The following is a 12,577-nucleotide window of genomic DNA, read 5'->3' as shown; positions in this document are numbered from 1 at the left end:
TGGTTCAATCCTTGTGTTGGAAAGGTCCCCTGCAGTAGGAAATGGCAACCCACCCCAGTATTCTTGCTTGGAAAATTCCATGGGTAGAGGAGCCAGGCGGGCTCCAGTCCAGGGGTTTGCAAGGAGTCGGACACGACTGAGCACACAGGACTTCCACTAGGACACAGGGAGCCCAGGAAATGGACGTTTTCTCTGACACCCGTGTCTGAGAACACGCTATGGGGCCTGGGCAATGTCCCCTGTCACCTGATGAGCTCTTTGAAGATGATGATGGCAGCCAGGACGGCCATGGCAATTTCTGCAAAAAGGCACAATTACAAAAGGAACTGAAGCACTGTCAGAAACCTCCAGGCCGGGAACATACCTGTTCCTAACATAAAGCAGGGTGCTACATAGGTGCCTGATTTGAAAGCTTTTGATGGTGAGAGGGAATTCCTCAGGCAATGGAGACAGCAGATCAGTGAAGTAAGGAGTATAGGAGCAGAAACAGAGGTGCCAGCAAAGACAAGGATACAAGTCAGACCAACATAAAACCAATAGATATGGATAGAAGTCGCGTACCTTTGGAAGTCTGAGGGGTGGGAGGTCAGAGATGGTGTGAAAGTCCCTCTGCTGTTGGATTCTGGTCTTCAGATTTCTAAAGTTCCCTCCCCCCCAATACTAACCCTCCAGTCATATGGGTAGAATGCCAGAGGCAAAGGAAGTTGAGGCTAGAAAATCATGGGTACTGAGTAGGGAAGACTTGATTTTGACACCTTTAGTTCCTCTGTCCTTAGTTTTCTCATCAATTATATTCTTTCATCCTAAAATATTGAGGGCCTACAGCAGATAGGGCTTTGTCTTAGCACTGGGAGAGAAACAAGCCCTGATCCTAAGTGGCTGGCTCCCTAGGTTGCAAAACAAGAGTGCACACATCAAAAGGTGAATGGAACTATTCAGGCCTATATCCATCTGCCTGACACCATCTCCATTTCAAGGTCTAATAACTATCTTGAACATCAGTTCAATCACTCAGTCCTGTCCGACTCTTTGTGACCCCACAGACTGCAGCACACCAGGCTTCCCTGTGCACCACCAACTCCCAGAGCCTGCTCAAACTCATGTCCCTTGAGTCGGTGATGCCATCCAACCGTCTCATCCTCTGTTGTCCCCCTCTCTTCCTGCCTTCAATCTTTCCCAGCATCAGGGTCTTTGTGTTTAAAAAACCCAAGATCCTTGGGTTTTCCCCAGGATCTTGACCCAATCTTTTTCACTGTTTTTCTAACCATCCTGCAAGGCTCAGCTGGTCCTCCCCTCTGTGGAGACAACTTACCCATCCAGCCCATACTGACTTCTCTCTCCTCTAAGACACTTTAACCTCTGCCCCCCTTACAGAGGTGACTGGTCATCCCTGTTAGGACCAAACTGAAGCCAGGACCAAACTGAAGCCAGGACAGGCTCTAAGGGGCAGGCTAGGCCTGAAGTTTAGTCTCTAGGAAAGCTGAGGCACTGGGAACTCCCACAGGCAGTGTAGCTCGACCAATTAGAAAAAATCCCGGTAGCCCCCCGCCCGTGCCAGACCTGAGCCAATCCAGATAGGGATGCAAGGTTAAAAGTCCTGCGCGCGCATACGGTTTAACCAATCAGCTATGCTGTTACAGGAATAAAGAACCGTCTGTATAAAAGTAGATGTGATTCAGAGCTCGGGGCTCTTGTTAAGATTCCACTGTGCTGGATGAGACTTGAGCCCTAGCCAGCAATAAACAAACCCCTTCATGCTTTTACATTGCTGTGGACGTCTTATTCTCTCAGTTTTGGGGACTCGGACTCTGGGCATAACATTTGGGGGCTAGTCCAGGATCCCTTTAACTGGGAAGAATAACACTCTCCTGGCAGAAGGGGTTTCCTCACTAGGAGGAGAGATCTCTGAATACCAGTGTTAATTCTGGTTAAGTCCAGCGTAAGGCCGAGGCCCAGCACTGTGCTGGGGAGGTGGCTGGCTCTGTTTTCTGGTTAAGACCAGCATAAGGCCAACGCCTGGCATTGTGTTGGGGAGGCGGCTGGCTCTGTGGACGTCCTGCCGGTAAGATACTCTCAAGGGGAGAAAAAGGTTCAAAAAAGGGGACCTGGGAAGACCTAGTACTGTGGTTTTGGCCGAAGTACATTTGTTGTCTGTTTGTTGCGTCTGTGTGAGTGCCGGCACTGTCTCTGCTCTTTGTGTGCTCATTTGGTCTCCTGTGTTTTTCTCTGTAATCATGGGACAAACAACTTCTACTCCTTTGTCTCTTATGACTGACCACTTCTCTGATTTTAAGTCTAGAGCACAAAATCTATTGGTGCTGGTAAAGAAGAACAAATTAATAACTTTTTGCAGCACAGAATGGCTGACCTTCCATGTAGGCTGGCCCTCAGAAGGCACCTTTGACTTGGGAACTGTACACCAAGTCCGAGATATCATCTTCCGACCACGGATCGGACACCCTGACCAAGCCCCCCCTCCTTGTGTAAAACCTTTTTTGCCTCAACAGGGATTTTCTACCCCTCCGGTGTTGGAGACACATGTAAGAAAGAACCCAAAGAATCTCAAGGAGCCTGAACCAACGGCGCTGCTATACCCCATCTTGCAGGGGGAACTGTTAGGGGAAGCACACTGATTGAAACCGCCCCACCCTGGCCAGGCACCATAGTAACCATTTGCATGAGTTGTTTTATGACAGGAGATCCTGATAAAGAATACAGAACTAATAAGCCTCCACCAACCGGAAGAGTTCGGGAAAGGTTTAAAGGAGACACCGCCTGTACATTGTGAGCCACGCGGCAGAGCAGTTCTCCTGGGTTTCCTTACCCTGCTGCTCTCCACCCGGGTGCCCTTTCCCAATAGAATCTCTTGCTTTGTCAGCACATATGTCTCCTCGGACAATTCATTTCTGAGTGTTAGGCAAGAGCCCAGTTTCAGTCCCTCTTCCTGCAACAAATGGTGACTCTGGTGGGATTCTTCTTCACTGAGACTGACATCCTGACCACTCGGGGCACTCAGGGGCCAGCTTGCCTGCCAATGGACCAGACCCAGGGGCTGCAACTGGGACCCTTTGTCCCTGGTCTCCTCCTGACGTGGACAACTGGCCAGAGTGCCCCGACTGGTAAGAAACAAGAGACTTTATTGATCTCTCTCTCCTTCCCTCTCTCCTTCCTCTCCTTAACCCTTCCTATCCTTCCCTGTTTTTCTAGTTCCCTGGTCCTGGACGCAGAAATCTGGTTGAAGGGCCCTCAGCCTGAGCTGAGGATTGGAGACTGATCACCTCCTCTTGGCAGAGAACTCAAATTCTGGTTCTGATTTCTGGTAGGGCCAAGTTCCAGTCCTCTCTTCTCTAGAAGCCCAGGGAAATGTCCCGTAACGCCTGGGTATCTGTAGGTAGCAGGAGACGTCTGTAAAGCCACCCCTTTTGCCCCCTCTCCCACCTCCTCCCCCTTCTTCTTTCAACCTGGCTTCCTTTCCTCCCTTAAAATCTTTGATGTTAGTGCTTAGATCTGAAGTTCTGTGTCTCTATAGGAGGTTTTCTGAGAGACTGTATTTTTGTATTTAAGAGCTTCCCTAGTGGAGCTGAGGTTAAAGCGTCTGCCTGCAATATGGGAGACCTGGGTTCGATCCCTGGGTCGAAAAGATCCCCTGGAGAATGAAATGGCAACCCACTCCAGTGTTCTTGCCTGGAAAATCCCATGGATGGGAAGGCTTGGTGGGCTACAGTCCACAGGTCGCAAACAGTCTGATACGACTGAGCGACTTCACCTTCACTTTGATGAGGACTGCCGGGTTTATATGTGTGTGTTTTAACTCTGTAATCTGTGTAGTGATTTTTGATGGCCATTTTGCTTTGTCTGGCCACCATGTGGTTTAGACCTGCCGCCATTTGTTAAAATTTGATTTTCTTTCCCTGTGCCTTGAGACCAGGGCTCTCAAGAACACTTATCTAGACCATCTCTAACTCCTGACACTGAAGAAAAAAAAAAAAAAAAAGACTTAAAGCTAAATCTTGCACTGTGTCTGTCTAAATATGTCTTGGTATGCCTCTGTCTCTGGGTAATATTCTTGAGGTTAATTTATATATGAGATCTATTTATTTGGCTTAAAAAAGATAAGCGCTTACAAATCAAGTAATTCTAATTTAAACAATAAATTCCAGGTTCATGTAAACTGGGAAATATTCAATGTTAAATACCTGATATTAATATTTGTTTGTTGACCTATCTAATATAGACATGTCTTAGAGTAATTAACATTAAGTAAAATATTTTCATTGTAGCTAGGTTTAAACCCTTTTAATTGATCTTTTTGATAAAACTTCTTAAATAAAACTCTTTTGAAGTTCTTTTGATCTCTAGCTAACTTTGGGGTGCTTCAGAGGGCCCCTGGAACATCCCAAAGAGAGATATTAAACTGTGTTTATTTGGTTGCTTAAATTACATAAAAAAGATTATCAAATGAGTAATAAATCTGCTATATTATAATGTATGGTAAAATAACTAATACAGATATCCTAGAAATTATATGCAGTTTTTAACATTCTGATATGTCCTGGTATTTTAATGAAAAATCTGATGACTTCACAAAAAATTAGCAAAAGGACTGAATGAACCAGTGAATATGCTTATAACCTTTATGGTTTCTATCTGAAAAATTATGGGTTTGAATCTTATGTTTCCAGAAAGTAGGGAAAATCTTCCTCTCAAACTAATTATGACAATACTTTGGTAAAATTAAACGTTATAAACAAAACAATTATATTTTCTGACTCCTCTAAAAATTGGAAGTTCTTAGGTTTCCAGTAAGTTCATCAAATGAGTTAGGAAGGTTATCTCACAGATACAAAGATCTCAAGAAATTTTTGAGACCTTAAAAAGGAAAAAATTCACCTAGATTTGTTAGGCAAAATCTGTGATAAGCCTTTGGTGTGAGTTTCCCAGCCCTGTTATTTTAAAAGTTCAGTCTGAGACTCTATAAATGTTTCAGCAAAATAAAAAGCCTATGATCAATTATGGTTATAAAAATCATCAGACCAAAATTAATAAAAACAGACCTATTTTGCAAACAAACTAGCTTTAATTTGGTTATATTTAATAAAAATAAGGGTAACTTTAAGGAAAAAAGATATTTCAAAATGTTAAATACCAGTTTGTTAATGGAGGTCTGCATCTAGTAAGACTCATCTCTTAGACAGTTCTTTGCTGTTATGTGATGTTAATGTAAAATTTAATTAAATTCTTTAAAAAACACCCTAAGTTTGTTTCTAAAGCTTATCTTAGTAATCTATCTTTGGATGAAGATCAGATGCCTCATGACCTGCAACCAGGACTGGAAAAAGACGTAATTTAAGGGACTGTCTCCAACATGGATGAAAGGACTTTTTTATCAGGAGAAACTACAGTACACCAGGATGAGAAGACGATGACATCAGAGGGAGACAGCTTCCCCAAGATGCTGGACCTGATTCGTATGATCATTTATGTTTTCTTGACTTCTTAGACCTTTGCATATAAGTCAAATGCTTTTCTATCATAGGCCTGATCCTATACTAGTTTTAAAAATCAATTCCAGTTGTTGGGTTTGTGGCCAATTACCTGTGTCTAGTTCTGGGTTATCTCGGTAAATTTCTCTACTACCAGACTTTAACTGGTTGGCCCTGAGAAAATTTACTTTAAAAAAAAATTAGTCATATTCAGGTCACTGTGATATTACTAGATAGGATCCCCTCACTGGGCCAGTTAATAATGCCTGCTCTGACTCTGGCTATAAATTTGAGCTTTTTTCTATTACCCAAGCTCAATCAGAACAAGAAAAGTTTCCGCAAAGGAGGGGGAAATCTCCCACAATTATGAGATGGATTTATATAGATAATACCAGGCTACAGTAATTTAGGTTTAAAGTCTCCTCTTTGTTAAAAAGAAAATAAATAAATCATACTAAAGATAATCAGTCTAGTAACACTAAAAAACTGGGCTATGTGCCTTATAGATGGTGCCAATATATAATTTCCCTAAAAGATAAAGATTCTATAGGACAGACTAAGTCAGATGACCTGAAGATATACTGGGCTACATCTAATGGAAGTTCTTAACATAAGTCTTACTTGTGACTTTACTAATATTGCTGGCTATGTTGTTTGTATTTCCCTTGTCTTACAAAATTGCTGTTTCTTACACTATCAAATGTGTGTGTGAGGCCTCTAATAGAATAATATATAGTCCCGTATGAGATCAATGATGGTAACAGTGTAACTCTAGATATGGCAAGAAGCAACAAGAGGAAATGTTTTCCTGGACCAAAAAGCTAGTAAGACAGGTGGTCCAGAGAATTTTAAATACTGTTTTATGGCCTAGTCCAGTAACAGCACATTGAGTGGCCTGTTTACCTGAGAATGGACACTCTCAGCACCATGGGATAAAATGGTCATGAAGTGCCCCCCTCATAATCATGGTCAAGTTTATAAGCAAAAAGGGGCTCTGCCAGCTGAAGACTGACACTCGCTATCCACATCTACAAAGATTAAATCATGGCCGCTGCAACTGCTGACTTTCAATGCCCCTGAAAAGAGTTCAGGGTAAAAATCAGGAATGAGGCACTCTGTGCTCTGGGAAAAACTGGCAGAACAGACCATCAGATAGTTAGATCTTTTCAGGAGAAGATTTTATGAGTCCCAATTCTTGCATCTTCTCATATCTAGAAAAACACTGACGTCATTAATGGTAAAATCTGCTTTAGCTATTAAAAAATAGTTTACAATTAAAAGTCAAAATAGAGTAGCTACTGTTCAGATATCCTGGAAAATAACTAGGTGATGCTATGGGTGTACTTTCAGATTCGAGCTTGTATTGCTCCAAGCTGGGGCAGTCCTATGCCCCATTTTGACAGGAAGGTATCATAGTCATTGTTGCCTAAAATTAAAACTGAGCGGGACTCTGTGAGGCTCTGGAGTACAGATCTGTTCTGTGTTCTCCATTTCTTATCTGTAGGATATAGACTTTGTTTAGCCTCCCTGGCCTTCCCTGAATTCCAAAGCATGGATTCAAACAATTGCCAACCAGGGAAGGGAGGGGATACAAAAATAGAAACTATCAAAGGTTGGTACAGCCTCCAGACAGAGTCTTGGTTCCTACTCAAAGAAATATGCATAACAATGTCTTTGAGCCCCCACCCAGGTAAAAGATGGTAACTTCAGACTGAACACAAGGTTCTTGGAGCACTGCTCTGTTGCCTCAGCACCAACCAATCAGAAGGGATCACAAAGCCTGCAACCCTCACCCCAAATGTTGCCTTCTGTTTCCGGGGACCAGAGATGACCATCCTGTTAGGTCTCTTGTTTGGCCCTTGTCTATTTCATCTCTGAGAGGGGCCAACTAAATTGCTGCAACTACAAGGGTAAAAGCTGGTTTCAGATGTGAAAAACCCCAACTTAGATCAGGTGGAGAGACTTCTGCTCTGCTAGGCAGGCCCACGCCCATGCACAGCAGGAAGAAGTTACAGAAGAAAGAGACCTCCGCCCCAATTCCCAAAAAGTACCTTGAGTATGAAGTCTCTCAGGGGGCCCATGTGCTGTGTTAGGGAAAGAACGTTGTTTTTATGTGAATCACTCAGGGGTAATCAGGGAGTCCCTGGCCAAGATAAGAGAAGGGCTAAAAAAAAAAAAAAAAAGTCTCAAAATTGATTTGAGTCCTGGTTCCAACAGTCCCTGTGGTTAACAACACTAATTTCCACCCTGGTGGGCCCTCTCATAGTGCTACTATTAATACTTACTTTGGGTCCATGCATAATAACTAAGCTTGTTGCCTTTGTAAAAGACCGCGTCAATACCATCCAACTGATGGTACTGGGGCAACAGTATCAGGCCCTGCCCCCAAATAAAGAGGAAGATTCCTCTATGTAGCTGAAGACAGGGGGGAATGTTAGGACCAAACTGGAGCAGGACAGGCTCTAAGGGGCAGGCGAGGCCCGACGTTTAGTCTCTAGGAAAGCTGAGGCACTGGGAACTCCGCAGGCAGTGTAGCTCGACCAATCAGAAAAATCCCCATAGCCCCCCGCCTGCGCCAGACCTGAGCCAATCCCGATAGGGATGCGAGGTTAAAAGTCCCATGCACGCGGACGGTTTAACCAATCAGCTATGCTGTTACAGGAACAAAGAACCGTCTGTATAAAAGTAGATGTGATTCAGAGCTGGGGGCTCTCGTCAAGATTCCACTGCACTAGATGAGACTTGAGCCCTAGCCAGCAATAAACCCCTTCATGCTTTTACATTGCTGTGGACATCTTATTCTCTCAGTTTTGGGGACTCGGACTCTGAGCATAACAATCCCCACTTCAGTAAACAGCAACTCATACCACCCAACTTCTCAAGCCAAAACCCAAGATATCATCCTTGGTCTCTGCCTGTGCATCAGTCTGTGAACAAGTCCTGCCAGCTACGTCTCCAACCCAGAGCCCAGCCTCCCCTCTTCCAGCACCACTTTTGCCACCATCACCCTCCGGATGGCCTGGCCACCAGCCCCTCCGCTTCCACTCAGTGGCTCCCTCACTACTTCTCCACACGCCAGCCAGAGTGATGCTTTTTAAATAAACTGGAGCAGATCATTCTCTGCTTAAAATCCTCAAATGTCTTCTCATTGTGTGCTGTGTGTGCTAAGTCACCTAAGTTGTGTCTGACTGTTTGCAACCCTATGGACTGTAGCCCACCAGTTTCCTCTGTTCATGAGATCTCCCAGGCAAGAATGCTGGAGTGAGCTGGCATGCCCTCCTCCAGGGGATCTTCCCAACCAAGGGATCGAACTGCGTCCCCTGTGGCTCCCACATTGCAGGCAGATTCTTTACCATTGAGCCACCAGGGAGGCCCATCTTCTCATCCCATCTAAACTTAAATCTGAAACTTCCTACCTGAGGCTACAAGGCTGTGCCTGACTAGGTGCCTATGTATGCCTCTGACAGCCTCCCTTACTTATCTACCTCCTGCTGTGCCCAGTAGGCAAATGGACCTTCCTTCTGTCCCTCCCACCACTAAGCTTGCTGTGTTCTGGGGATACTGAGCTTGCTATTCTTTTCACCTAGAAAGTCTTGCCCCAGGTCATACCAGGATTAACTCTTCTTATGATTCAGACCTCAGTTTAAATGTTCCTTTCTCTGAAGATCCTTTTCTACATGACCAATTCAAAATAGCCTATATATATATATTTATATTTATATATATATTTATATTTATATAAATGATACTCAGCCATTTAAAAGAATAAAGTAATGCCATTTGCAGCAACATGGATGGACCTAGAAATAATCATAAGTGAAGTAAGCCAGACAAAGAAAAATACCATATGATATCACTTATATGTGGAATCCGCATCATCAACATAAGATGATGACCCAAAATCTTAAAAACTGTACAAATGAACTTATTTACAAAACATAAATAGACCCACAGACACAGAAAACAAATTTATAGTTACCAAAGAGGAAAGGGGGTAAGGATAAATCAGGAATTTGGAATTAACATAGTCACACTATTATATGCGAAATAGATAACCTACAAGGACCTACTGTATAATGCAGGGAGCTATACTCAATGCTTTGTAATAACCTATAAGGGAGAAGAATCTGAAAAGGAATAAACACACACATATACACATATATATGTATCACTTTGCTGCACGCCTGAAACACAACATGCTGTACCAACTAGAATTCAAATTTTAAAAAAAATAGCCCATCAAGCACTTGCAAAACCGTCACCGTTTCATTTCATCACAGCTCTTATGATTAGATTTTTCTTGGTTGCTGATTTATTTACGTAATTGCTAAACCCCTTCTACACACGTCCCATTATAGTGTAAGCTTCATCATGTGCCCTGTTTCATGCCATTTTCCCAGTGCCTAGGAAAGCACTCAGTAAATATTTTCTGAATGAATTAATGCAGTACAATATAAGTTCTTCTAACTAGAAAGTGGTATCGCTAAGACAGGAGACCTAATCGGAGTTGAGCCATGAATGAGGACTAGGATTTGCGCTGTGAAAGGGAGCAGGCTGTGCATTTCTGGCCAGGGATTTTGCCCAAATACACACTCTGTGACACATGGTAAGAAGCATTAAAGCCTTGATACAAACCCAGGCAGCCCAACTTCAAATATAGAACCAAACTTCACCCTCTACTAATAAGCTGAGAATACTGTATTCATTCAAATGTAAGATGATGACCCAAACCAGAGTGGCATTGGAATGGAAATGGAGGGGGCATAGAGAGAAGAGGAGATGTGAGGGCATTTAGAGAGAAGAGACAGACAACAATTAATCTAGTATAATCAAATTGACCAGATATAAATTAGAAGGAGGAGGAGGAATCAGAGGTGAATTTGAGGACTAAAAATCAAAGGCAAGCTTTAAAACTTGGGGGAAATGGACTTCTGTGGTGCTCAAGTAGTCAAGAATCCACCTTGTAATGCAGGGGACACAGCTTCAATCCCTGATCTGGGAAGATTCCAAATGCCTCAGGGCAACTAAGATCTTGAGCTACAACTACTGAAGCCTGTGAGCCCTACCTCTCATGCCCCACAACAAGAGAAGCCCCTGCAATGAGAAACCCCCACACCTCAACACAGAAAGCCTGCACGCAGCAACAAAGGCCCAGCACAGCCGAAAAGAAATGAATCTTTCTTAAACAGGGGGAAATGGTGGTGCCATGGGCTGTCAAAAGAGTGACCCAGATTGTGTGGGAAAGTCAATCATGTTTTAGGAGAGTTGGGTCTGAGGCGGTGGCAGGGCCCCATCTAGGAATCCTTGAGAAATGCGACTGGTGTCTGAGACTGAGATCAAAGCCAGAGAAATGGGCCTTAGAGTCATCTGAATAAAAATCTTCGAGGATCGTGATATATTCCAAAAGAGGAGAAGACTGAGGGGACAGTTCGAATGTCTCTCCCCTCCAGTTTCAGGAAGGAGAAATCTGCCCAGGCTAGAGGTGGAAGGGCAGCCCAAGCACCAGGAATACAGAATGTCCTCCCTGAAGAGCTGAACAACAAGCTGGAACTTCAGGGAAGACGAGTTTCTAGGTAGGAAGACAATGCAGACACTGCTCAAATCAGGCAGGGCACGTGTGCTGGACAGAAAAGCGAGAGACCAGTCAGTGCTAGACGAGGAAGGCAAGAGAATCAGGTCCGCAGTGGGGACAGACAGAAGATGGGAAAGAAGCCAACGAGGATATCCAACTGTATGGTCGGAAGACCCAGGGTGGCAGAATCAAGAAGCCAAGGGACGAAACTTCAAGAGTCCGGGTGCGGCCAGAGTGTCTGTGTTGAAAGGCCATCAAGGAGAATAAAGTCTCCAAAAAGATGATTGGGGTTTCCAATCAGTGAATTCTCATCGACATTTGGGAGCCATTTCACCCGAGTAGGTGGCACAGAAACCAGATTGCTTCGGTTTTTAGGGAGGAAACAGAACCCCAACTGAAAAGAATTGCCTCAAGAGGAAGAGCTGCAGTAATAATTTTACACTAATATTTTTAGTGTTCTGTGAGACAATGAATGAAGTCATTGGCTAAAAGAAAAAAAAAAAAAAGGAAGAGGGAAGGATCAGAAGAACAGAGAAGCGTTTGCATACTACGGGGAAAGCCCAGAGACTAAATCTTCAGATGTGATGGTTATTTGAAAAGTGAAAGATGCTGAGTACAGTTATTTGTTCATTCAATAAACACTTTTTGAGCACCATCTTAGGCACAGAGGCATGGCCATGAATGAGATAGCTAGGCTTTGGGCAGCTAGCTGGGGTGGGTGGTCACAGTAGCCATCAGAAGACTTGTCACTATTTTCCCGTAATTCATTACAAGTTGGAAAAGCATCTTCAGTTCAGTTCAGTTCAGTCGCTCAGTCATGTCCGACTCTTTGTAACCCCATGAACTGCAGCATGCCAGGCCTCTCTGTCCATCACCAACTCCCGAAGTCCACCTAAACCCATGTCCATCGAGTCGGTGGTGCAATCCAACCATCTCATCCTCTGTCATCCCCTTCTCCTCTTTCCCTCAATCTTTCCCAGCATCAGGGTCTTTTCTAATGAGTCAGTTCTTCGCATGAGGTGGCCAAAGGATTGGAGTTTCAGTTTCAACATCAGTCCTTCCAATGAACACCCAGGACTGATCTCCTTTAGGATGGACTGGTTGGATCTCCTTGCAGTCCGAGGGACTCTCAAGAGTCTTCTCCAACACCACAGTTCAAAAGCATCAATTCTTTGGCGCTCAGCTTTCTTTATAGTCCAACTCTCACATCCATACATGACTACTGGAAAACACATAGCCTCGACTAGATGGACCTTTGTTGGCAAAGTAATGTCTCTGCTTTTTAATATGCTGTATAGGTTGGTTATAACTTTCAAGGAGTAAGAGTCTTTTAATTTCATGGCTGCAGTCACCATCCACAGTGATTTTGGAGCCCAGAAAAATAAAGTCTGACACTGTTTCCACTGTCGCCCCATCTATTTGCCATGAAGTGATGGGACTGGATGCCATGATCTTAGTTTTCTGAATGTTGAGCTTTAAGCCAACTTTTTCACTCTCCTCTTTCCATCAAGAGGCTCTTTAG

At 43.8% G+C, this 12,577-nt stretch overlaps 1 long non-coding RNA gene across 1 annotated transcript; it reads left to right on the top strand.

The window, feature by feature from the left end:
• The first annotated feature begins 2,761 nt into the window (after nt 1-2,761).
• LOC132657910 (uncharacterized) lies at nt 2,762-8,621 on the top strand. Its single transcript, XR_009596710.1, has 2 exons — nt 2,762-3,119; nt 3,208-8,621. It is a non-coding gene; the product is annotated as an uncharacterized LOC132657910 (long non-coding RNA).
• Nucleotides 8,622-12,577: the final 3,956 nt, after the last annotated feature.

The sequence above is a fragment of the Ovis aries genome, chromosome 16, assembly GCF_016772045.2.
Source record: "Ovis aries strain OAR_USU_Benz2616 breed Rambouillet chromosome 16, ARS-UI_Ramb_v3.0, whole genome shotgun sequence".
NCBI lineage: Eukaryota > Metazoa > Chordata > Mammalia > Artiodactyla > Bovidae > Ovis > Ovis aries.
This window is presented reverse-complemented; position numbering and strand designations above follow the sequence as displayed.